The 27,702-nt window shown below is 38.2% G+C and overlaps 1 pseudogene; it reads right to left on the bottom strand.

Moving 5' to 3' along the window:
- Positions 1-228: 228 nt before the first annotated feature.
- LOC103345331 (cyclin-G1 pseudogene) lies at positions 229-24,315 on the bottom strand (annotated as a pseudogene).
- Positions 24,316-27,702: the final 3,387 nt, after the last annotated feature.

The raw sequence follows: 27,702 nt of genomic DNA, 5'->3' as shown, positions 1-27,702 counted from the left end.
GTGGAGGATTAACCTATTGAGCTGCGGCGCTGGCCAAAGCACATACTTTTAGATATCTGCTGAAGGACTAGATATTCCCCTAAGCTATAAGGCACATTTTGAGGACAAAGTCCTCATAGTCAGAAGAAAAACATAAAAGTGATTCCACTCATGCCTAAATATAAAGTACAAGAAAATGAACAAGGAAGACAATATGACTCCTCAAAAGGAAAACATCACACTTTGATATTAGAACATGAAGATGAAGAGATGGTTGAAATACCTGAAAAAAAAAAAGAATCATAACATCACTCAAAACACAGAGAAGCAAATCCATAAGTCAAAGTAATCCATGATGTGGATGATAAATACTGCCAGAGGCAAGAGATACCAAAAAACAATCAAACTAAAATATTAGAAATAAAAATTGCAAAATATCAAATAAAAAACACAGTAGAAAGCCTTAACAAGAGATTTGGCGATGCAGGTGAAAGAATATCTGAGCTAGGTGACAAATCTTTAGAAATATCTCAGTCAAATGAAAAAGAAGAAAAAAATAGAAAAACAAAAATAGTGCATGACATTTATGGAACAGAAACAAATATTATATGTGTCTTAGAAGTTCTTGAAGGTATGGAATGACAGAATGGGTTATAAGACCTATTCAGTGATATAATAGCAAAATCCTTCCCTAATTTGGAGAAAGTTAAAGATATCTAAGTATAGAACGCACTGCAGAGACACAGGCAGTCAAAGCCAAAATTAACAATTGGGATTACATCAAATTGAGAAGTTTCTGTACTGCAAAAGAAACAGACAGGAAAGTAAAGAGGCAACCAACAGAATGGGAAAAAACATTTGCAAATTATGCAAACCAAAAAAGGATTAATAAACAGAATCTACAAAGAGATCAAGAAACTCCACAAAAACAAAACAAACAACTCACTTAAGAGATGGGCCAAGGACCTCAACAGACATTTTTCCAAAGAGGAAATCCAAATGGCCAACAGGCACATGACAAAATGTTCAGGATCACTAGCAATCAGGGAAATGCAAATCAAAACTACAATGAGGTTTCACCTTACCCCGGTTAGAATGGCTCACATACAGAAATCCAACAACAGATGCTGGCAAGGGTGTGGGGAAAAAGGGACACTAACCCACTGTTGGTGGGAATGTAAGCTGGTCAAGCCACTATGGAAGTCAGTGTGAAGATTCCTCAGAAACCTGAAGATAACCGTACCGTTCGACCCAGCCATCCCACTCCTTGAAATTTACCCAAAGGAAATGAAATTGGCAAATAAAAGAGCTGTCTGTAACTTAATGTTTATTGAAGCTCAATTCACAATAGCTAAGACATAGAATCAACCTAATGTCCATCAACAGAAGACTGGATAAAGAAATTATAAGACATGTACTCTATAGAATACTATACAGCAGTCAAAAACAATGAAATCTGGTCATTTGCAACAAAATGGAGGAATCTGGAAAACATCATGCTGAGTGAAATAAGCCAGTCCCAAAGGGACAAATATCATATGTTCTCCCTGATCACTGACAACTAACTGAGCACCTAAATGGAAACTTGTTGAAGTGAAATGGATACTATGAGAAACAGTGACTTGATCAGCCCTTGTCCTGATTGTCCAGGATCAACTTACTATTTTATTCCTTTTAGTATTTTTTGTTCTACTTAAGGTTGAACTCTGTAATTAATACACAATTATTCTTAGGTGTTTAAATTTAACTGAAAAGTGATCTCTGTTAAATATAATAGTGGGAATAGAGAGGGAGGAGATGTACAGTTTGGCACATGCTCACTGGGACTTACCCCTAATGGCAGAGCTGGAACGTGCCAGGGGATTGCATTCAATCCCATCAAGGTGGCATGTACCAATGCCATCTTACTTGTTAAAGTGATCAGTTTAAGATCATAATTGATCAAAAATGTAGGATTAAATGTCAAAGGGATTACATAAATAATATCAGTGTCTGCAAATAATTAATATGATTAAAAAGGAGAGAATGATCCTACATGGGAAGCAGGATACACAGCAGACTCATAGAATGGCAAAAGTCCTAAACAGCACTCTGGCCTCAGAATCAGTCCTTAAGATATTTGGGTCTGGGTAAAAAGCCCATGAGAGTTTCACAGGCATGGAAAGCCAAAACATTGTGGCAAAAAAAGAATGACCTAAATTAAAGACCTCTGTGACTATGATCCCAGTGGAAAGAATGGGCCATCAAAGAAGGAGGTACCTTTCTCTGAAGGGAGGAGACAACTTCCACTTTGATTATGTCCTTGTCTAAATAAGATCGGAGTTGGTGAACTCAAGAGGCTTTCATAGCCTTGGCAGCTCATGACAAGAGCCTCAGGTTATTACTGACGTCATAAATAAGAGTGTCAATTGTTAAATCAACAACTGGAGTCACTGTGCATTTACTCCCCACGTAGGACCTCTGCCTTTAATGTGTTGTACTAAGAGAATGAATGGTAAAACTACTACTCAAATAGTACTCTATACTTTGTGTGTTTTTGTGGGTGCAAACTGTTGAAATCTTTACTTAGTATGTAATAAATAGATCTTTTATATATAAAGATAATTGAAAATGAATCTTAATGAAGATTGGGGTGGGAGAGGAAGTGGGAAATGGGGTGGTTGCAGGTGGGAGGGAGGTTATTGGGGGAAAATCTGCTATAATTCAAAGGTTGTACTTTGGAAATTTATATTTATTAAATAAAAGTGGAAAAGAAAAAAAAAGAAATCCTAACAAACATGATCAGAGAAGAGCTTCACAAGACACATTATAGTCAAACTTTCAAAGGTATGATATAAAGAAAACATCCTAAAATATACAATAGATAAATTCTAGATTGCCTTCTGAGTGTCTCCAATTAGGTTCACAGATGATTTCTCATCAGAAACCCTAGAGGCAGGAGAAAATGGGGAGATAAAGACCAAGTCAAAAAAAAAAAAAAAAAACCTGATTCCAGAACAGTGTACCCAGTAAAGCTTTTATTTTTATATGAATGTGAAATAAAGACCTTCTACCTCAAAAAAGAAATTGAATTTGTCACCACAAATTCAATTCAAAAAGCTCAGGACCAAATAATTTTATGCTGAATTCTACCAGTTTTTAAATAAGAATTATTCTCAATTCTTTTTTAGCTATTCAAAACAATTTCAATGGATGGAATTCTCAGAAATTTCTTTTATGAAGCCAGCATCAACTTAGTTCCAAAACTACAAAAAGATACAATAATATATATATACCAATATCCCTGATGAACATAGATGCAAAAATCTTCAACAAAATACTAGCTAACCAAAACCAACAACACATCAAAAAGATCATTCGCCTGGACCAAGTGGGATTTATCCTTGGTATGCATGAATGGTTCAACATTCACAAATCAATAAATGTGATACATCACATTAACAAACTGAAGAATAAAAAACATATGATTCTTTCAATAGATTCAAAGCATTTGATAAAATACAACACCTTTTCATGATGACAACATTAAGCAAATGGGGTTTAGAAAGAAAATCAACACAATTGAGGCAATTTATGACAAAACCACAGCCAGCATCTTATGGGATGGGTAAAAGCTGAAGCATTTCCACTGAGATCTGGAACCAGAAAGGATGCCCACTTTCACCACTGCTATTCAGTATAGTCCTGGGAGTTAGGCACAGCCATTAGGCAAGAAAAAAAAGAAATCAAAGGGATTCAAATTGGAATTGAGGAAGTCAAATTATCCCTGTGTGCAGATGATAATTCTATATACAGGGGATCCAAAAGACTCCACTAGAGACTATAGTAACTCTTAAAAGAGTTGGTGCAGTGATAGAATATAAAATCAACACTCAAAAATCAATAGCTTTTGTATTCACAGATAATGATATGGCTGAGAAAGAACTTCTAAGATCAGCCTAAGATCAATCCCATTCACAATAGCTACAAGAAAATTAGATATCTTAGAATAGACCTAAACAAGGAAGTCAAAGATCTCTAAAATGAAAATGACAAAACATTAAAGAAAGAATTAGAAAAATACTCAAAAAATTGAAAAATCTTTCATGTTCATATATTGGAAGAATTAATGTCATCAAGATGTCCATATTACCCAAAGGAATTTACAGATTCAATACAATCAAATTGAAAGCACCAATTACATTCTTCTCAGATCTTCAAATAAAGTAAGAGACCTCAAATAGCTAAAGCAATCTTATAAAACAAAAACAAAGCCACAGGCATCACAATACCAGATTTCAAGACATACTACAGGGCAGTTATAACCAAAACAATCTGGTACTGGAAAAAAATAGACTTACAACCCAACAGAATAGACTAGAAACTCCAGAAATCAACCCATACCTCTATAATCATCTTATCTTTGACAGAGGAGCTAAACTCAATCTTTGGAGCAAGGACAGTCTCTTCAACAAATCATGTTAGGAAAACTGGATCTCCACATGAAGAAGTAGGAAACAAGATTCCTGCATTAAAATTTATAAATGTGATACATCACATTAACAAACTGAAGAATAAAAAACATAAGATTCTTTCAATAGATTCAAAGCATTTGATAAAATATTACATCCTTTCATGATGGAAACATTAAGCAAATTGGATATAGAAGGAAAATCTTCAACACAATTGAGGCAATTTATGACAAATCCACAGTCAACATCTTATGGAATGGAGAAAAGCTGAGGCATTTCCAATAAGCTCTGGAACCAGACAAGGATGCTCACTTTCACCATTGCTATTCAGTATAGTACTGGAAGTTTAGCCAGAGCCATTAGGCAAAAAAAAAAAAAAAAGAAATCAAAGGTATTCACTCAAAATGATAAAGGACCTAATTATACAATCTGATGGCATTAGGAACATTCTGCAAGACATTCAAACAGGCAAAGACTTCTTGGGAAAGACCCCAGAAACACAAGCAATCACAGCCAAAATTGACAAATGGGATTACATAAAGCTGAGAAGCTTCAACACTGCAATAGAAACACGCAGCAAAGTGAAGAAACAAACAAAGGAATAGGAGAAAATATGTGCACAGTATGAAACTGATAAATTATTAATATTCAGAATCTATAAAGAGCTCCAGAAACTCAACAACAACCAAACAATCCAGTTAAGAAGTGGACAAGGGACTTAAACAGGCACTTTTCAAAAGAGGAAATCCAAATGGCCAACACACACATGAAAAAATTCTCATGATCACTATCCATCAGGGAAATGCATTTCTAAACCACAATGAGATTTCACCTCACACTAGTTCGAATGGCTCTCATACAGAAATCAACAACCCATAAATTCTGTTGAATACATGGGGTAAAAGGTACCCTAATCCACTGTTTGTGGGCATATCAAATAATACAGCCACTCTTAAAGTCCATATGGAGGCTGGCGCCAGAGCTCACTAGGCTAATCCTCCGCCTGCAGCACCGGCACTTCAGGTTCTAGTCCCAGTTGGGGTGCCGGTTCTTTCCTGGTTGCTCCTTTTCCAGTCCAGCTCTCTGCTGTGGCCCGGGAAGGCAGTGGAGGATGGCCCATGTGCTTGGGCCCTGCACCGGCATGGGAGACTAAGAGGAAGTACCTGGCTCCTGGCTTCAGATCAGTGTAGCACACTGGCTGTAATGGCCATTTGGGAAGTGAACCAACAGAAGGAAGACCTCTCTCTCTCTCTCTCTCTCTCTCTCTCTGAAAAAAAAGCTTCCTCCAAGATGGCAGAAAGAGGGAAAAAACTGCAGAGGAAACTCTTCTGGAATGAGTGGGACACCGTAGACCCACAAGGAGGGCACGAGCACCCACAGCTTGGGACCCCAGCCTCCGAGTCTATGCATGAGCACTGGAATGAGAGGTGAGGCGAAACCTCAGTAGCCCGAGACACTGGCGGGGAAACAGCAGGAAGAGCCTAGAGGGAATGAGGCTTAAAACCCCGTGAGGGAAAGTTCACCAGGCTAACTAGAGTAGATAAAAAAAGGGACCAGTACAGACATGATTTTCTCTCTCAACTCACCTTACAAAGGCAAGCAAGACAGGCCAGTGCAGAGGCTCAATAGGCTAATCCTCTGCCAGAAGCACCAGCACCCTGGGTTCTAGTTCCAGTCGGGGCAACAGATTCTGTCCTGGTTGCTCCTCTTCCAGTCCAGCCCTCTGCTGTGGCCCAGAAGTGCAGTGGAGGATGGCCCAAGTCCTTGGGCCCTCTACCTGCATGGGAGACCAGGAGAAAGCACCTGGCTCCTGGCTTCAGATCAGCACAGCGCACCAGCCATGGCGGCCATTTGGGGGGTGAACCAATGGAAAAGGAAGACCCTTCTCTCTGTCTCTCTCTCTCTCACTGTCCACTCTGCCTGTCAAAAGAAAAAAAAGGTGAGCAAGACAAAGAGCAGGCACCATTTTGGACATACATAAAAGTTGCATCACCTCTGGGCTGTGCCCACCTTCAGCTAAGCAGAAAATAACAGCAGGTTAAGACCTAGTGAATGTGTGGAGCTAATGAACTGAAACTATGAGAAAAAACTGAGGGTGTGATAGAACTCACGGAGTGCATGAGATGCCACAAACTCCGCAATCTTGGCAACCCAGTGGGAGATTACATGGGAATTTGAGCTTACACTGAGCACTGCACAGATTCTTTGTGTGGTCCTTGGGACAGAGCAGACAAATATTATACACACAGGGGCCAGAGCTCAGACACTGCATGCCTTCAATTCCATTCAGCTATGCAGAATTACTTCCCTTCTGAATAAAAAAAGAGAGAGAGAGAGAGAGAGAATGAGAGAGAGAAGATTTACCACGCCTAACATGGGTGTGTTTCCTTTTGCACATCCTTAACCCTGAAGAACCAAACAGAGCTCTCTGGCCACACCCATCACAAGCCTCTAAGTAACAATCAAAAGCAGAAAGTTCACTTAATCTAGAGTCATAAAATAACGAGAAAAATCACCACAGCGAGGAAAAAAAAAGGAAGAGACCAAAGAATATCTCCACAATGCCAAGCAACAAACACAGAAACTGAGGAAACAAGAACAAGGAAGACACTATGACACCCACAAATGAACAAGACATCCCAATTCAAGATTATGAAGATGATGAGATATAAGAAATGCAAGAAACAGATTTCAAAAAAATTATGATATGAACATTTAGAAGTTCTTAAAAACTAATTCTTGAACTACTGAAATCCTTACTGGACAAGATAGAAAATCTCTCTCATGAAAATGTAATCTTAAGGAGGAATCAAAATTGAATGAAGAAACTAGTGGAACATGAAATTGTGGTAGTGAAGAGAAATCAAAATGAACTGAAGAATTCAATAGATCAAATGACAAACACATTAGAGAGCCTTAAAAACAGAATCAGTGAAGCAGAAAAGAGAATATCAGACTTAGAAGACAGAGCACAGGAAAGTATACAGTCAAACAAAAGAAAAGAAGAGGAAATAAACTGGTGCCCTGTAATTAGGTGTATATACATTTATAATCATTACATCTTCCTGTTGAATTAATCCCTTAATCATTATATAGTGCCCCTCTTTGTCTCTCTTAACAGTTTTTCTGTTAAAGTTTATTTTGTCTGATATTAAGATAGCTACACCTGCTCTTTTTTCATTTCTGTTGGCATGGAATATCTTTTTCCAGCCATTCACTTTCAGTCTGCATGCATCTTTGTTGGAAACATGTGTTTCTTGTAAGCAGCAAATAGATGGGTTTTGTTCCTTAACCCAATTAGCCAATCTGTGTCTTTTAACTGGACAGTTGAGGACATTAACATTCAATGTGACTATTGATAAGTAGTAACATTGCCCTGCCACTTTCCCAAAGATATTTTCTAACATATGCTTTGAACTTCCTGTGATCTTTTGCTGTGAGGTTTCCTTCCTTTACCTTCTTTCATATTGATGACCGTGTTTTTGTGTTTATGTGTGTAAAACATCGTTAAGCATCTTTTGCAGGGCTGGATGAGTGATGACAAATTCTTTCATTTTCTGTTTGCTATGAAAGGTCTTTATTTCAGCTTCATTCAGAAATGAGAGCTTTGCAGGATATTCTGGGCTGGCCGTTAATAAACAGAATCTACAAAGTGATCAAGAAACTCCACAACAACAAAACAAACAACCCACTTAAGAGATGGGCCAAGGACCTCAATAGACATTTTTCAAAAGAGGAAATCCAAATGGCCAACAGACATATGAAAAAATGTTCCAGATCACTAGCCACCAGGGAAATGCAAATCAAAACCACAATGAGGTTTGACCTCACCCCGGTTAGAATGGCTCACATACAGAAATCTACCAACAACAGATGCTGGTGAGGATGTGGGGAAAAAGGGACACTAACCCACTGTTGGAGGGAATACAAACTGGTAAAGCCACTATGGAAGTCAGTTTGGAGATACCTCAGAAACCAGAATATAACACTACCATACAACGCAGCCATCCCACTCCTTGGAATTTATCTGAAGGAAAATAAACTGGCAACCAAAAGAGCAGTCTGCACCTTAATGTTTATTACAGCTCAATTCACAATAGCTAACACCTTGAATCAACATAACTGCCCATCAACAGTAGACTGGATAAAGAAATCATGGGAGATGTGCTCTACAGAACATTATACAGCAGTGAAAAACAATGAAATCCGGTCATTTCCAACAAAATGGAGGAATCTGGAAAACATCATGCTGAGTGAATTAAACCAGTCCCAAAGGGACAAATATCATATGTTCTCCCTGATTGGTGACAACTAACCAAGCAACAAAAAGGAAACCTGTTGAAGTGAAATGGACACTATGAGAAACAGTGACTTGATCAGCCCTTGTCCTAAATGTTGATGTACAATTTAATACTTTATCCCTTTTAGTATTTTTTGTTCTAGTTAATACTATTGGTTGAAAATTTTAATTAATACACAATTATTCTTAGGTGTTTAAATTTGAAAAGTGATCCCTGTTAAATATAAGAGTGGGAATAAGAGATGGTAGAGATGTAAAATTTGGGACTTATTCAATCGGACTTACCTCAAATGGTGGATTTACAAATGTCCCAGGGGATTCCAACACAATCCAATCAAAGTGGCATGTACCAATGCCATTTCACTAGTTAAAGTGATCAATTTCAGTTTACAGTTGATCACACTGATAGGATTAAGTTTCAAAGGCATCACACAAACAAGATTAGTGTCTGCTAACACTAACTGATAGAATAAAAAAGGGAGAGAACGATCCAACATGGGAAGCGAGATGCACGGCAGACTCATAGAATGGCAGATATCCTAAATAGCACTCTGGACTCATAATCAGTCTAAAGGCATTTGGATCTGGCTGAAGAGCCGATGAGAGTATTTCAGGCATGGAAAGCCAGGACACTCTGGCAAAAAAAAGGGGGGGGGGGCCTAAATGAAAGATCTCTGCGAGTGAGATCCCAGTAGAAAAATGGGGCCATCAAAGAAGGAGGTACCTTTCTCTGAAGGGAGGAGAGATCTTCCACTTTTACTATGACCTTGACTGAATAAGATCGAAGTCGGCAAACTCAAAAGGCTTCCATAGCCTTGGCAACTCGTGACTAGAGCCTAGGGAAATTACTGACACCATAAACAAGAGTGTCAAATTGTTAATCAACAACAGGAAACACTGTGCACTTACTCCTCATGTGGGATCTCTGTCTTTAATGTGTTGTACAAATGTGAATTAATGCTATAACTGGTACTGAAACAGTATTTTACACTTTATGTTCTGTGTGGGTGCAAACTGATGAAATCTTTACTTAATATATACTAAATTGATCTTCTCTATATAAAGATAATTGAAAATGAATCTTGATGTGAATGGAATGGGAGAGTTATTGGGAGATGGGAGGGGTGTGAGTGGGAGGGAAGTTATGGGGGGGCACCCATTGTAATCCATAAACTGTACTTTGGAAATTTATATTTATTAAATAAAAGTTAAAAAAGAAATAAAGAAAAGATGAGGAAATTAGATCTAAAAAATATTGTTGGAAATCTACAGTATACTATTTTTAAAACGCAATATTCAGGTTCTTGGAGTTCCTGAAACTATGGTGAGAGAGAAAGTATTAGAAGGCCTTTTTAGTGAGATGCTAGCAGAAACTTCCCGGGTTTGGAGAAGGACAGAGACATCCAAGTACAGGAAGCTCATAGAAACTCTAATAAACATAAACAAAAGATATCTTCAACACAACACCTTGTAATCAAACTCACCACAGTGAAACATAAAGAAAAGATTCTAAATTGTGCAAGAGAGAAACATCAGATTACTATCAGAGGATCTCCAATTAGACAAACAGCAGACTTCTCATCAGAAAATATACAGGCTAGGAGGGAATGGCGAGATATAGCAGAGGTACTAAGAACGAAAAATTGCCAGCCCAGAATATTATATTCTGCAAAGCTCTCATTTCTGAATGAAGCTGAAATAAATACCTTTCATAGCAAACAGAAATTGGAAGAATTTGTCACCACTCGTCCAGCGCTGCAAAAGATGCTTTAAAGATGTGTTACACACAGAAACACGGCCATCAATATGAAAGAAAGTAAAGGAAGAACACCTCCCAGTAAAAGATTACACGAAGCTCAAAGCACATATTAGAAATATCTTGGGGAAAATGGCAGGGCAATGTTACTACTTATCAATAGTCACATTGAACGTTAATGGCCTCAACATTCCAGTTAAAAGGCACAGATTGGATGAATGTGTAAAGGAACAAAACCCATCTATTTGCTGCTTACAAGAAACACATATTTCCAACAAAGATGTATGCAGACTGAAAGTGAAAGGTTGGAAAAGGATATTCCATGCTAACAGAAATGAAAAAAAGAATGGTCATAGCCATATTAATATCAGACAAAATAAACTTTTACACAGAAATTGTTAAGAGAGACACAGAGAGGCACTATATAATGATTAAGGGTTCAATACAACAGGAAGATGTAATGATTATAAATGTATATGCACCTAATTACAGGGCACTGGTTTGTTTAGAAGATATGTTAAGGGATTTAAAGGGAGACTTAGACTCCAATACAATAGTATTGGGGGACTTCAATACTCCACTCTCAGAAATAGACAGATCAACCTTACAGAAAATCAACAAGAAAATAGCAGATTTAATCGACACTATAGCCCAAATGGATCTAACAGATATCTACAGAACTTTCAATCCTACATCTAAAGAATTTACATTCTTCTCAGTAGTGTGTGGAACCTACTCTAGGTTTGACCACATACTAGGCCATAAGCAAGTCTCAGCAAATTCAAAAGAATTAGAATCATACCATGCAGCTTCTCAGACCACAGTGGAATGAAGTTGGAAATTAGCAACTCAGGAATCCCCAGAGCAATGCAAACACATGGAGACTGAACAACATGCTCCTTAATGAACACTGGGTCATAGAAGAAATCAAAAGAGGAATAAAAAACTTTCTGGAAGTAAATGAGGATAACAACACAACATATCAAAACTTATGGGAGGCTGGTGCCGTGGCTCAATAGGCTAATCTTCCACCAGTGGCACCGGCACACCAGGTTCTACTCCCGGTCAGGGCACCAGATTCTGTCCTGGTTGCTCCTCTTCCAGTCCAGCTCTCTGCTGTGACCAAGGAGTGGAGTGGAGGATGGCCCAAGTCTTTGGGCCCTGAACACGCATGGCAGACCAGGAGAAGCACCTGGCTCCTGGCTTCGGATCAGTACAATGCACCAACTGAAGCGTGCCATTGGAGGGTGAACCAACGTTAAAGGAAGACCTTTCTCTCTGTCTTTCTCTCTCACTGTCCACTTTGCCTGTCAAAAAAAACTCATGGGATACAGAAAAAGCAGTGTTGAGAGGAAAGTTTGTAGCAGTAGCTGCCTACATAAAGAAATTGTAAAGGCACCAAATGGATGAGCTTTCAAGGCATCTCAAGGACCTAGAAAAACTGCAGCAAACCAAACCCAAATCTAGTAGGAGAAGAGAAATAATTAAAACCAGAGAAGAAATTAACAGGATTGAATCCAAAAAAAATTACAAAAAATCAGCCAAATGAAGAGCTGGTTTTTTGAAAATATAAACAAAATTGACACCCCATTGGCCCAACTAACTAAAAAAAAAGAAGAGAAAAGACACAAATCAATAAAATCAGAGATAAAAAAAGGAAATGTAACAACAGACACCACAGAAATAAAAAAAAAAAAACATCAAAAAATACAACAAAGAGTTGTATGCCAGCAAACAGGAATATCTATCAGAAATGGATAGATTCCTGCACACATACAACCTCCCTAAAATGAACCATGAAGACATAGAAAACCTAAACAAACCCATAACTGAGACAGAAATTGAATCATTAATAAAGGCCCTTGCAACAAAGAAAATCCCAGGACAGGATGGATTCACTGCTGAATTCTACCAGACATTTAAAGAAGAACTAAAACCAATTCTTCTCAAACTATTCAGAACAATTGAGAAAGAGGGAATCCTCCCAAATTCTTTCTGTAAAGCCAGCATCACCTTAATCCCTAAGCTGGAAAAAGCTTGCCAGAGCCATTAGGCAAGAAAAAGAAATTAAAGGGGTACAAATTGAGAAGGAATAAGTCGTACTTTGGAAATTTATATTCATTAAATAAAAGTTAAAAAATGCATATATAAAAAAAGAAGTGAAACTATCCCTCTTTGCAGATGATATGATTCTTTACTTAGGGGATCCAAAGAACTCTACTAAGAGACTATTGGAACTCATAGAAGAGTTTGGCAAAGTAGCAGGATATAAAATCAATGCACAAAAATCAACAGCCTTTGTATCCACAGGCAATGCCATGGCCGTGAAAGAACTTCTTTTTTTTTTTTTCTTTTATTTAATGAATATAGATTTCCAAAGTACGTCTCATGGGTTACAATGGCTTTCCCCCCCATACCGTCCCTCCCACCCACCACCCTCCCCTTTCCCACTCCCTCTCCCCTTCCATTCACATCAAGATTCATTTTCGATTATCTTAGTATACAGAAGATCAGCTTAGTATACCTTAAGTAAGGATTTCAACAGTTTGTTCCCACACAGAAACATAAAGTGAAAAATAATAGATGATTTTTTTTTTAAATGATGATGAAATCAGATCAGACCTATTGTCATGTTTAATCCCAGTGAGAGTCAAGTTGGGAATTGATAGTTTCTTTCTTTTTTTTTTTTTTTTTTAACAGAAGATCAGTTTAGTGTACATTAAGTAAAGATTTCAACAGTTTGCACTACGGCCATACCACCCTGAACGCGCCTGATCTCGTCTGATCTCGGAAGCTAAGCAGGGTCGGGCCTGGTTAGTACTTGGATGGGAGAACTTCTAAGATCAATCCCATTCACAACAGCCACAAAAACAATCAAATACCTTGGAATAAACTTAACCAAGGATGTTAAAGATCTCTGCAATGAGAATTACAAAATCTTAAAAAAGAAATATAAGAGGATACCAAAAAATGGAAAAATCTTTCATGCTCATGGGTTGGAAGAATCAATATAATCAAATGTGCATTTTTCTGCTAAAAACAATTTAAAGATTCAATGCGATACCAATCAAGATACCAAAGACATTCTTCACAGATCTGGAAAAAATGATGCTGAAATTCATATGGAGACACAGGAGACCTTGAATAGCTAAAACAATCTTGTACAACAAAAAAAAAAGCTGGAGGCATCACAATACAAGATTTCAGGGCATACTACAGGGCAGTTGTAATCAAAACAGCATGGTACTGGTACAGAAACAGATGGATAGACCAATGGAACAGAATAGAAACACCAGAAATCAATCCAAACATCTACAGCCAACTTATATTTGATCAAGGATCTAAAAACAATTCCTGGAGCAAGGAAATTCTATTTAACAAATTGTGCTGGGAAAACTGGATTTCCACATGCAAAGCATGAGCAAGACCCCTGCCTTACACCTTACACAAAAATCAACTCAACATGTATTAAAGATCTAAATCTATGACCCTAGAGCATCAAATTATTAGAGAACATCAGAGAAACCCTACAAGATTTAGGCACAGGCAAAGGCTTCTTGGAAAAGACCCTGGAGGCACAGGCAGTCAAAACCAAAATTAACAATTGGGATTACATCAAATTGAGAAGTTTCTGTATTGCAAAAGAAACAGTCAGGAAAGTGAAGAGGCAATGGACAGAATGGGAAAAATATTTTCAAATTATGCAAACTATAGAGGATTAATAGCCAGAATCTACAAAGAGATCAAAAATCTCTACCACAATAAAACAAACAACCCACTTAAGAGATGGACCAAGGACCTCAATAGACATTTTTCAAAAGAGGAAATCCAAATGGCCAACAGACACATGAAAAAATGTTCAAGATCACTAGCAATCAGGGAAATACAAATCAAAACCACAATGAGGTTTGACCTCACCCCGGTTAGAATGGCTCACATACAGAAATCTACCAACAACAGATGCTGGTGAGGATGTAGGGAAAAAGGGACACTAACCCACTGTTGGTGGGAATGCAAACTGGTCAAGCCACTATGGAAGTCAGTCTGGAGATTCCTCAGGAACCAGAATATAACACTACCATACAACGCAGCCATCCCACTCCTTGGAATTTACCCAAAGGAAATTAAATTGGCAAATAAAAGAGCTGTCTGCACCTCAATGTTTATTGCAGCTCAATTCACAATAGCTAAGACCTGGAATCAACCTAAATACCCATCAACAGTAGACTGGATAAAGAAATTATGGGATAAGTACTCTACAGAATACTATACAGCAGCCCTACCCAGCAGTAAAATAAATGAAATCCAGTCATGTGCAACAAAATAGAGAAATCTGGAAAACATCATGCTGAATGAGATAAACCAGTCCCAATGGGACAGATATCATGTGTTCTCCCTGATCGGTGTCAACTAACTGAGCACCTTAAAGGAAACCTGTTGAAGTGAAATGCACACTATCAGGAACAATGATGTGATCAGCCCTTGTCCTGACTGTCGAGGATAAACTTATTATTTTTATTCCTTTGAGTGTTTTTTTGTTCTACTTAATACCATTGGTTGAAAACTTTAATTAACACACAATTATTCTTAGGTGTTTAAATTTAACTGAAAAGTGAACCTTGTTACATATAAGAGTGGGAATAAGAGAAGGAGGAGATGTACAGTTTGGCACATGCTCACTGGGACTTACCCCTAATGATAGAGTTAGAAAAGTTTAGTGGATTCCAAATCAATTCCATTAAGGTGGCCATGACCAATGCCATCTTACTAGTCAAAGTGATCAGTTTAAGTTCATAATTATTCATAAAGATAGGATTAATTGTCAAAGGATCACATAAACAAGACTAGTGTCTGCTAATACTAACTGATAGAATTAAAAGGGAGAGAATGATTCAACATGGGAAGCGGGACACACAGCAGACTCATAGAATGGCAGATGCCCTAAACAGCACTCTGGCCTCAGAATCAGCCCTTTAAGGCATTTGGATCTGGCCCATGAGAGTTTCTCAGGCATAGAAAGCCAAGACACTGTGGCAAAAAAAATGACCTAAATGAAAGATCTCTGTGAGTGAGATTCCAACAGAAAGAACAGCCCATCAAAGAAAGAGGTACCTTTCTCTGAAGGGAGGAGAGAACTTTCACTTTGACTAAGACCTTGTCTAAATAAGGTCAGAGTTTGTGAACTCAAGAGGCTTCCATAGCCTTGGCAACCCATGACAAGAGCCTTACATCTGACATCATAAATAAGAGTGTCAATTGTTAAATCAACAATGGATGTCACTGTGCACTTACTCCCCATGTAGGATCTCTGTCCTTAATGTGTTGTATTATGTGAAATAATGGTAAAACTTGTAATCAAACAGTACTTTATATTTTGTGTCTCTGTGTGGTTGCAAACTGTTGAAATCTTTATTTAGTATACACTAAGTTGATCTTTTGGTATATAAAGATAATTGAAAATGAATCTTGATGTAGAATGGGATGGGAGAGGGAGTGGGAGTTGGGATAGTTTCAGGTGGGAGGGAGGTTATAGGTGGAAAAGCCGCTATAATCCAAAAGTTGTACTTTCAATATTTAGATTTATTATAAAAGTTTAAAAAAAAAAAAAAAAGAATTGGCCTGACCAAGCCAGAAGCCAGAAGGTTTATCCAGAACTCCCACATAGGGGTCAAGCACTTGGGCCAACTTTCACTGCTTTTCCCAGACCAATAGAAGGGAGCTGAATTGGGAGTGCAGCAGCTGCGACGAACTGGCACCTATACGGGATGTCAGCATCACAGTTGATGGCTTTACCTGCTACACCACAATGCCGGCCCCAAAATTGTGCTTTACTTATTATTTTTGTTAGATAAGTGAGTATGTGTTGCTCTTTACACAAAAAAGTCGACTACATGAGATAATACACATATGTTAATTTGCTTCACCCCAGCAATATTCTATTATCTGTATGTATCCATAATGTCATATTATAAACTTCCAATATACACAATAAAACTTATTAATAACTTAGCAATATACTCTGCAGTGTTACAAAAAACAATTCCTCTATCTGGCCATTAAGATTTTGATTAAATGTTTCAATGAGAGTGAACTCATGAGCTTATTTTCCTCAAAATATTCAATATTGAGACAGGTATCATCATTAAGATAATTTCCTGTATTGAGAACCAATTATTTATAACCATAATAGCAGAAATTTTTCAGAAGATAATAGGTAGAAAACAAATAGTTTATAGATAAATAATAGGAATCTTCTCTCAAAGAGTAATTATATATAGAGTTAAAAGGTTTCAAAAGTACCTCAAATATTGTGCTTTTACCTGTTAAACACATTATTTATTTATACTATGATTTCTAAGGTAGTGTTTTTCAGGACATTGACAATTCAAAATTAATGGATCACAGTTTCTCAGTCTCTCAAACTATATCCCTATAACTAAATGAATGAGGATTGGAGCATGGGTGGCAGGAAGAGGGGGCAGGAGGAAGTGCTACTAAGTTCCTAAATCTATATATATTAAATATTTGAAACTTGCATAACAAGTAAAATTTAAAAAGGAACTAAACGAATGAGTTCCTAACAGAAGTGAACAGTAAACACTAGTGTGAGGCTGTCACATCTTTCTTCCAGTTTTGTTTCTATTATGGGAAGGTCAAATCTTGCTCATCACTGTTTGCATCACCATTCAGCAACCATGTCAAAATCTGTCAGAGTAGTGGACAGTTCCTTAACATATCATTACTTAACATACTTGGTAACTTACCATACTCATATGGTTTTCTCAACACTTCAATAATAAATAATATCATGCACAATTGGAGAAGGATAGCTGCAGTGTCGGCGTCTACATTGTATACTTCAGGTAGGAGTTCTGAAAAGTAAATGCCAAATAATTTCCTTAATAACATCCAGATCATCCTTAAGACAGTCTCTACACTATGAGTTTATTCAATAATTCAAGAAAATTTAAATATATGACCAAGTTTTACTCTTTGTAGATAGAGTTGAGGAACACCATTGTCCCAGTAGTAAATTGCACCAGTCACTCAGAGGACAGTACAGAATGGAATATTTGTCAAAGAGTCAAGGATAAGACAGATACTTCTCGCACGAATTTTGAGGAATTCCTGGGTGTAGACACTCCAGTGTAAATGAAGGAATCCTTGCAAAGTTCCAGATCTGCCCACATCACTCTCTTGTCCCCTTTGAAGCCAAAGATAATAGAAGGCAGGGATTTGCAAAATATATAGCTCTTGGCCCAAACCAAGTCTGATGTATATTTTTGGGAGACCTGTGATTTCACAATGGATTTTAAATTTTTCAGTCATTGAAACAAGAATAATATTTCATAACACAAAAGTTATATGAAATTTCATTTCAGTGTCTTAGAACTCAATCATGCTCATTCATGAAAATATGATCTATATCTGCTTTTGCACAACAATAGTAGAGTAGTTGCAGCCCAGAGACCATAGAACAGTGTGTCATTACAACTCAACAGCATTTTGAGTGGCATGCCCATTTGGTCACCACAACATTTTGCTTTATATCTCTGTTTAATTACTAAGGAATTCCAATCACTGCAAAATGAGAACTTAAAGCAGAACTTTCAGGGGACTGGAATTGTGGCACAATGGGTTAAGTTGCTGTCTGCAATCCCAGCATCCCATATGGGTGCTAGTTTAAACCTGAATGCTCCACTTCCAATATCGTTACCTACTAATGTGACTGGGAAGGCATCATAAATGGTCCAAGTGCATGGACCCCTGCTGGCCACATGGGAGACCCAGATGGAGTTCCTGATTCCTGGCTTTGACCTGGCTCAGCCCTAGCTGTTTCCGACATTTGGGAATTGAAGCAATTAATAGAAGATCTCTTTTTTGTTTGTCTCTCCCTAAAATATCTTAAGGTATATTGGAGAGTGGATTAATTTATTATTGAATTAAGTGTATATATTATACAATGACATTACAGCTAAAAGAGTGAAATACATATTAACATTTCCAGACTAGCACTCTAAACAGTATTTTCAAATTATGGTAAAGGAAGTACAAGAAAAATTATAAAAATTTAAATTGAAATATCTCCATAGAATTTCTTCATGTAAATATAAAATAAACATGAGGCTGCAATTAAAGCAAATTTTCAAATGGCTCATTTCTTAAGCAGAAGAAGCCATTGATCCATGGAGAGTTAAATGAAATCATGTTTGGAATAGCCAAAGAAATATGTACTGAGAAAATCAATTTAAGACTTTTAATGTTTTGGTGAGAACATTTATTCTAATAATTGAAATATTGAGAGAAATATCAGTATTCAATTAAGAAATCAAGGAATTACCTAGTTAGTCTTAGACAAGACTGAGTAGACAAACTTGTCTCTGTTCCTCATAATAATAATAACCTAAAACTCTGAACATTTTGCAGAAAAAAAAAACCTGAGAAGTTGTTGGAAGAAGTTAGATATGCTGAGGACTTTGGTATGCAAGGAATGACACGTGATGAGTTCTAAAGTTTTCCTTTTGCTTAATACATCCCCACTGGGTTGTGGAGAAGCCAGCAACCCAGAAATGCCAATGGACAAACATAAAATAATCATCAAGGAAAATCCACATTTTCTAATAGCCTAGTAAAACAGAAACACATCTTAAATAAAATCTCTTCTACTCAAACAGCACCACAGAAAAAACTGTAGCTGTATTCTCACTCTTCAGCAACGAGTAAGGGAGGAACCTAGATATTCACCTGTGCATCACTAATAATACACTTCTTTACCTCCTGGGATGGTGACAGTGAGGACAAAATGTAGAGCTGGAACTTCCACTTTAACTTAGCAATAGTGAGGCCAATCTCTCATCATTACTACAGTTGACCGGAGACCACATGGAAAACACTAATAAGGTGGTTTGCGCTCTATTAGTGTGGTGGGATTAGTGAAGAAGTGACGGAGGTGGGGATGGGTGGAGGGAATCTGAACCATCAGCCCTACCCAGCAGTAGAAAGTGTCTCCAGTAGAGAACCTGTAGTTTTATACCCAGTTTAGCATTAGCAAGGTGATGTCTTCCTACTCCTATGAAGATTTAAATAAAATCCAGAATCTCATAATAAATACTCAGCGTGTGCAGGATTGAAAATCACACTTCATACTTGGGAGAACCAGGAATACATCAACTTGAATGAAGATAATCAAGAAGCACAGATGCCAAAATGACTAAGATGTTTGAGTTATCTGACAAAGACCTTAAAGTGGCCATAATAAAGTTAAGCAATTGGGAGCACACTTGTAAAAGATGAAAAAAATAATAGTCTTAACAAGGAAATAGTAGTTATAAAAGAGAACCAAATAGAAATTTAATAACTGAAAAAAATGCAGTAGCCATAATAGGGATAGACATTTGGCTCAGCAGTTAAGTTGCAGCTTAGGATGCCTGCATCTCATATTGGAGTGCCTGATTCAAGTCTATTTCTTTACTTTCAATCAGATTCCTGACAAAACACACCCTATGAGAGAGCAGATGATGGCTCAGGTACTTGGGTCCCTGCCACCCACATAGAAGATCAAATGCATTCAGGCATTTGGGGAGTGAACCAGTAGATGGAGGATCCCTCTCTCTCTCCCCTCTCTCCCTCTCTCTCTCCCCTCTCTCCCTCTCTCTCTCCCCTCTCTCCCTCTCTCTCTCGGGATGCATGTGTGCGTGTGTGTGTGTGTGTGTGTTACATTTCAAATGAAGTAAATATAGATGAACAAAATTTAAAATAAAATATCTGCTGCATAGGCTTAACAGAGACCAGAATTGATAGAAGACTCAATCAGTGAATTTATGATAGAACAATACTAATTATCCAATTTGGACAACAGAGAGAAAATAGGCTGAAATAAATGGAAACTCAGGGTTCTATGGGCTAAAACAAAGAGCTAATGCTAATGGCATGGAAATTACAGAAGGAGACAAGCAAGAATGTGCAGATAAAGTATTTTAAAAAGGCAATGACTGAAAATTTCCAAATTTGGAAAAATATGTTAACCTACAGGTTCAAGAAGCTGAGTAATCCACAACTAGGATAAAGCCAAATAAATTCAAGACATATCCTAATCCAATTTCTGAAAACTAAAAACAAAAGAAAAAATCATAAAAGCTGATAAATAGCATTTCTTTTGAATTTTAATAACTGTATTGAAAGGTATGTTACTTAATACCAAATATAATGATGTTTGGTTGGGTTACCTCTGCAATTCAGAATTGACATTGGTGTATCCAAATGTTAAAATACAGCAGTCTGCCGGCACCGCTGCTCAATGGGCTAATCCTCCGCCTGCGGCTCTGGCACCCCGGGTTCTAGTCCCAGTTGGGGTGCCGGTTCTGTCCCGGTTGCTCTTCTTCCAGTCCAGCTCTCTGCTGTGGCCTGGGAAGGCAGTGGAGGATGGCCTAGGTTTTGGGTCCTGCACCCGCATGGGAGACCAGGATGAAGCACCTTGCTCCTGGCTTCAGATCAGCGCAGTGTGCCAGCCGTAGCAGCTATTGGAGGGTGAACCAACGGTAAAGGAAGACCTTTCTCTCTGTCTCTCTCTCTCTCTCTCACACTGTCTAACTCTGTCAAAAATTAAAAAATAAATAAATAAATAAAAATAAATACAGCAGCGTTTTAGGAAAACTGAAGTTATCTGTAAAACATAGCTTGCAAAATTTAAGGATAATATATGCTGTGATTCTTTGATTTTTACTTTTGTATTATGTATTTATTCACAGCATGATCTCAAAATTGATTACAGCCACTCCGAATGAGCTCAGGCTATGCACTGCTGTTAACCATAAGTGACACTATCACACTGTAGATCTCAATACATTCACTGGCTTACTGCAGGGGGTTTATTGCACACTGACTGAGTGATCTCCTATTTAGGAACTGTCCACTTACTTTCCTTAAGATGCAGGATTGGTGCCAGCGCTGTGGTGTAGCGGGTAAAGCCGCTGCCTGCAGTGCCAGCATCCCATATGGGCACTGGTTCGGGTCCCAGCTGATCCACTTCCAATCCAGTTCTCTGCTATGGCCTGGGAAAGCAGTAGAAGATGGCCCACGTGGGGGACCCGGAGGAAGCTCCTGGCTCCTGGCTTTGGATCGGCGCAGCTCCGGTCATTATTGCCAATTGGGGAGTGAACCAGTAGGTGGAAGACCTCACTCTCTCTCTCTCTCTCCACTTCGCCTTCTCTCTGTGTAACTCTGACTTTCAAATAAATAAATAAATCTTTAAAAAAATATATGCAGGATGGGCATTAGTGAAAGTATACTCTTTTTAAATAAAATTCTCATCTAGATTAGAAGCAGCAGCAGTTTTATAAAAACGCTTACTTAGTAAAGACTTCTGGAGTGTTAAATCTAGTTGTTTTTTGCAAAGATTTATTTATTTTATTTGAAAGTCAGAGTTAGAGAGAGGGAGAGAGAGAGAGAGAATCTTCCATCTGCTGGACCTATCCTGAACCAAGAGCTTCTGGGTCTCCCACATGGTTGCAAGGACTCAAGCACTTGGACCATCCTCCACTGCTTTTCCAGGCCATGAGCAGAGAGTTGGATTGGAACTGAAGCAGCTGGGACTCAAATCTATGCCCATATGGGATGCCAGCACTGCAGGCTAAGACTTATCCTACTATGCCATAGCGCTGGCCCCAAGTTAATCTTATGAGTATAAAGTAAACTGAAAATAGATCACTGTAAAAATTAAGAGAGGTAAAAGAGAGGAAGGAGAAAAGGGTGGGATCATGGGTGGGATGGAGGGTAGAGTGGCAATAATCACTATATTCCTAAATCTGTATATAAGTTACACATGAAATTTGTATACCTTATATAAAATTTTTAAAAAATTAGAAATACTATATAAATACAAATACTAGCGATAGAATAAAAAAAGGGAGAGAACAATCCAACATGGGAAGTGAGATACACAGCAGACTCATAGAATGGCAGATGTCCTAAACAGCACTCTGGCCTCAGAATCATCCCTTAAGGCATGCAGATCCGGCTGAAAAACCCATGAGAGTATTTCAGGCATGGAAAGCCAAGACACTCTGGGAAAAAAAAAACTAAATGAAAGATCTTCACGAGTGAGATCCCAATGGAAAGAATGGGTCATCAAAGAAGGAGGTACCTTTCTCTGAAGGGAGGAGAGAACTTCCACTTTGACTACAACCTTGTCTAAATATGATCAGAGTCAGTGAACTCAGGAGGCTTCCATAGCCTTGGCAGCTCATGACAAGAGCCTGGAGTGATTACTGATGCCATAAACAAGAGTGTCAATTTGTTAAGTCAACAACAGGAGTCACTGTGCACTTACTCCTCATGTAGGATCTCTGTCCTTAGTGTGCTGTACATTGAGATTTAATGCTATAACTAGTACTCAAACAGTATTTTTCACTTTATGTTTCTGTGTGGGAGAAAACTGTTGAAATCTTTACCTAATGTATGCTAAACTGATCTGTATATAAAGAGAATCAAAAATGAATCTTGATGTGAATGGAAGGGGAGAGGGAGTGGGAAAGGGGAGGGTTGTGGGTGGGAGGGATGTTATGGGGGGGAAGCCATTGTAATCCATAAGCTATACTTTGGAAATTTATATTCATTGAATAAAAGTTAAAAAATTTAAAAATTTTTTTAAAAAGAGAAATATGGCCTTGCCTTTCATGAGTTTCTAGTCTTTCAAAATAAAGGCTATTTCTCTTTGTAAATTCTCTTGAATGGAGAATAATAAAGTTGCAGAAACTAGAAGGCCATGGTAGCTTTGACTTTCCAACACACCTTCTCCAGTACATAGTTTTCCATTCTCATCAAGTCTGATACCATGAACCTAACACTGACTTGTTCCAATCAAGTCAGTTGCCATGGGCTACTCCTTCCCTCATCTATTGATTTTACAGCGGAATAAAAACAGCTCAGACTGACAAGTCCAAGGTTCTTGGGCTGTACCTTCACATTAGGCAGGAATCTGGCCATTAAATTCACAGCTAGGGAAAATGTTTCCATGTCGAAGTAAAAAAAAAAGCTGAGTATACTGAAGAGCTTTTACTTCCAATTCCCTCAACCATGCAGGAATTCTGAGGAAATTAGGGTGTGCAGACTCAAGTAGTTTCAAGCTGCAGACCTTGGGCTGACATCTAGACTCTTGTTCCAACAGAGTATTGAGCTGGTGTCGCAGTTTCTCAGAGTCAGTTGTTGTCCACACCCCCATCGTCTTGATAGTGTCTACAGCTCCTCAGCAGTAACCTCCTTCCCCTCTCACCTCATCCCAAGATATCAGCTCTCACTTCATCACAGGATATAAGGTGAGGTGATGCAGTGAGCAGGGAGAGGTCTGGGGAGGGCGTGCCTTCCTGGGTGGAGGTCTCAGCAGAGCCACTGAGAAGACACTGTCCTCCTAAGTGTCAGCACATAGCCTGATGAATTATACTTTTAAAATCTGAACCACAGAATATTTAAAAATAAGAACTGCTTTCCACCGATTCACTCCCTAAATGCCTCTGCAGCAGCTAACACTTGGCTGACCTGAAACTGGAACCCAATCCAGGCCCTCACGCGATGGCAGTGATCCAAACACTTGAACCACCACTTGCTGCCTCCCAAGCTGCACATTAGCAGGCAGCTAGAATCAGGATTGGAGATAGGACTTGGACATAGGCACTCTGGTATGAAATACAGGTGTCTAGAGCAGTGTCTTAGATGCTATGGCAAATATATTCTCCCAGAATACTTCTAATCAGAATTCATGAAAACCAGAAGGAGATGGTAATACTTTTAAACTTATGGAACAAAAGTGTTACCTATCAGAATTTTAACTCTCTGAAAATATATTTCAGGAATGAATGGAAAAAAGACATTTTAGATCAATATTAACTGAGAGAATTTCTTACTGCAGATCTGTACTAAAAGAATGGCTAATTTTCTTAAAATTGAAACATGATAAAATAAGGAATCTTGGAATATCATAAAGAAGACATAACAGAAAAAATATAACTATAGGCAAATGTGATAGATTTTTCTTTTTGAATTTTATTAAATACATTGAATGATTGAACTCTGTAATGTTACATGATGTAAGTATGTATATTTAATACAATTATAAATAAGGTTGAATAAAAATACCTAAAGAAAGGTAATATCCTCACAGTTTATTGAAACTAGTGAAATGTCAACATGAGTAGGCTGTGATGAGGGATTTATATGTAATGTAGTAGTTAGAGCAACTACTAATAAATATTTTCAAAGAGATACAAAAGGGGCTGGTGTTTCACATAAGATATCACTTGAGATGCCCAAATCTCATATCACAGCGCCTAGGTTTCAGTCCTGATTCTGTTTCCCATTCCAGTTTCTTTTGGCTTCATCTACATTATATTTCTCATACTTTTTAAAATTTTTAAAACTGTGGGGAGCAACTCGGACTAGACTAAGTTACTGGAATTAAGACTTATTCTATGCATCTGCTCTCCCACAATATGGCGCTGAGAAGAGAGAAACAGCTTCTACACAGCTGCCTCCAGTTCAACCAATAAATTGTAGGACTTGCTCCTGATTGGAGGAGAGCAGCGTACTCGGCGTGTGGGTAGCAGAGTTGGGATTGGTGGAAGAGGACTATAAAGGAGGAGAGAGACAACATGCACCAGGAACATCTATCTGAAGGAACACCTGTGCAGCCCCCGAGAGAGCCGGCCGGCGGTGTGCCGCTCCCCCGCGGAAGTGGGGAAGGTGGCTAGGGGGAACCGCCCTTCCACGGAGGTGGAAGGGACGGTAGCCAACCCGGGAAGAACCAGCAGCAAACCCGGGGAGGGCCGAGCAGACAAAAGAACAGCCCAGGGTCCTGTGTCGTTCCTCCACGAAGAGGGGGAGCGACAAAAACTTATTTGAAAGGTAGAGAAAGAGGGAGGGAGGGAGGGAGAGAGGGAGGGAGGGGGTTAGAGAGAGAACTCTTGTATATGCTAGATCACTCTGCCATCAGGCTGAGTGGCACAGGTTAAAATGCCACTTGTGATGCTGGCATTTCATATCAGAGTGCTGTTTCTAGTCCTGGATGCTCTGCTTCCAACCCATCCCCCTGGGAAAGCAACAGAAGATAGCCCAAGTACTTGGGAGCCTGACACCCGCTTGGGAGACCTGGTAGAAGTACCTGGTTCCTGGCTTCAGCCTGGCCCAAACCTGTTGGTTCAAACATTTGGGGAATGAACCAATGGATAGAATCAATCTCTCTCTCTCTCTCTCTCTCTCTCTCTCTCTCTGCTCCCTTTCATTCTCTTTCTCCCTCCCTCTCTTTGTATCACTCTGCCTTTCCAATAAATAAAATAAATCTTTAGAAAGATTACCAAACTATATGCTATCTGCAAGAAAGTCACTTCCAAATATGATTAGGGTATATTGAAAATGAAATTATGGAAAACTACAATATGATACAAACATTAAAGAAAAGAAAGGGGAACACTTTTTTTTAATTTGCAGGAAGAATTTATAGTGTGTGCCACAATGGCAGAAAGTAGACTGTAGGACTGAGACAAGCAAAGAAAAGGAGACAGGGAATCCGAGACTAAACAGAAAAATGTAGAGAGCAGTACCAAAAGGTGTGGGATGGATGCAGGAGTTATAAAGTTTGCGGGGCTCAGCAGGAACTTTCAGAATGAGGCCAAGTGTAGCAGTGCAGACCTTTTGCCTAGAAAACTGGCTTTGGTGGGTGCACAACAGATGCAAAGGACATAGAACAGATGGAGCAACAAGAGCAACAACAACAAAACTCGGAGCATGGAAAAGACAGGAGATTCGGGGGAGAGCACAGTGGAAAGATGTTTCATGCAACAGATCAACAGATGTGTGCTAATATAGCCCTTCTTGTTTTAAACAGCGAAATTTTACTCATAGAAATACTATAGGAATAAAGACAAAATATTTTTACTGTGGTTTTCCCCAGAAGATTTTTAAAGTAAAGAATGAATTAATTTTGTTGTTGCAAATATTTTTCTCACAAAAGTGCAATGGTTAGTAAAAATCTTATTAAACTCAGAATTTTGATTTTAAATGAAGAATGATCAACCTTAATATATTAATGCAGATAAACTTGCATATCCTAGTCTAGGCTCAATATCATCATCTTCATTAACATTTCCTTCACAAAACTTCTCATTATCTTGTGTTAAGACACAAGGCTGGGTACTTCAAATACTTGGCCTCATTTAATACAGATAAGGTCTTTGGAGCCAGGAGTCATTTCACAGATATTGAATCTAGGAACAGAGAGTTTAAGGGCATTGTACAGTCCTACAGTAAGAGAACACCAATCATTTTCTAATGGCTGAATCATGTGCACTTTAATGCACATGATTAATTAATTAATTAATGTCTGTGTTCTCTCTGGAGGATTTGCCATAGAAGTATTATGCACCACTTCCTCCACCTCTGTTGTCCTCCTGCAGTTAGGTCATTTTTGTTGGAAATCATCATTTGGTCAACAGTTAAAATTGTTATAGAAGAATTACCCAAAAATTTATTTCAAAATAAATGAGATGCAAAATATGTGAAATTTGGCAATGCAATAAAACGTTTTAAAAGAGTATCAAATTTTGCTGACAAATAACAGAAACATTAGAAATTACCAATCAACAACAGCAAAAAAACCTTTTTTACCTGTAAATCTTATCTTTACTTTCAAAGTCTACATAAAAATTTGTATATCCTTAATAAATGCTACGCATTTTTAATGATTTTTATCTCTGAAAGCAATAATGTGGTCTTGCATGACATTCAAATTATTTAGTTACTGTTTGTGAAAGAACATTAATTTAAATAGTTGAGATAAATTCCAAGACTTTAAGCAACTGACAAGTATCTTTCCTTAATCCGGCTGTGATTTTACTCAATTTCTACTTCTTTTGTTCAGTTTCATCCTTTTTCTTACTACAGATCAACTATTTTATATTTATTTTCTAGTCAAATGTCAGATGAGGAAAATTGGACATTTTTCAAGATTTATTTATTTATTTGAAAGGCAGAGTTACAGAGAGGGGTGAGAGACAGAAAGATCTTCTATCCATTGGTTCACTCATCAAATGGCCGCAACATCCAGGGCTGGGCCAGGCCAAAGCCAGGAGCCAGGAAATTCTTCCAGGTCTCCCACATGGATGCAGAGGTCCAAGCACTTGGGCCATCCTCCACTGCTTTCCCAGGTGCCCTAGCAGGGAACTAGATCA

Source organism: Oryctolagus cuniculus, chromosome 5 (genome assembly GCF_964237555.1).
Source record: "Oryctolagus cuniculus chromosome 5, mOryCun1.1, whole genome shotgun sequence".
Taxonomy (NCBI): Eukaryota; Metazoa; Chordata; class Mammalia; order Lagomorpha; family Leporidae; genus Oryctolagus; species Oryctolagus cuniculus.
The sequence above is the reverse complement of the archived record's forward strand: the minus strand, read 5'-3'. Positions and strand labels throughout refer to the sequence as shown.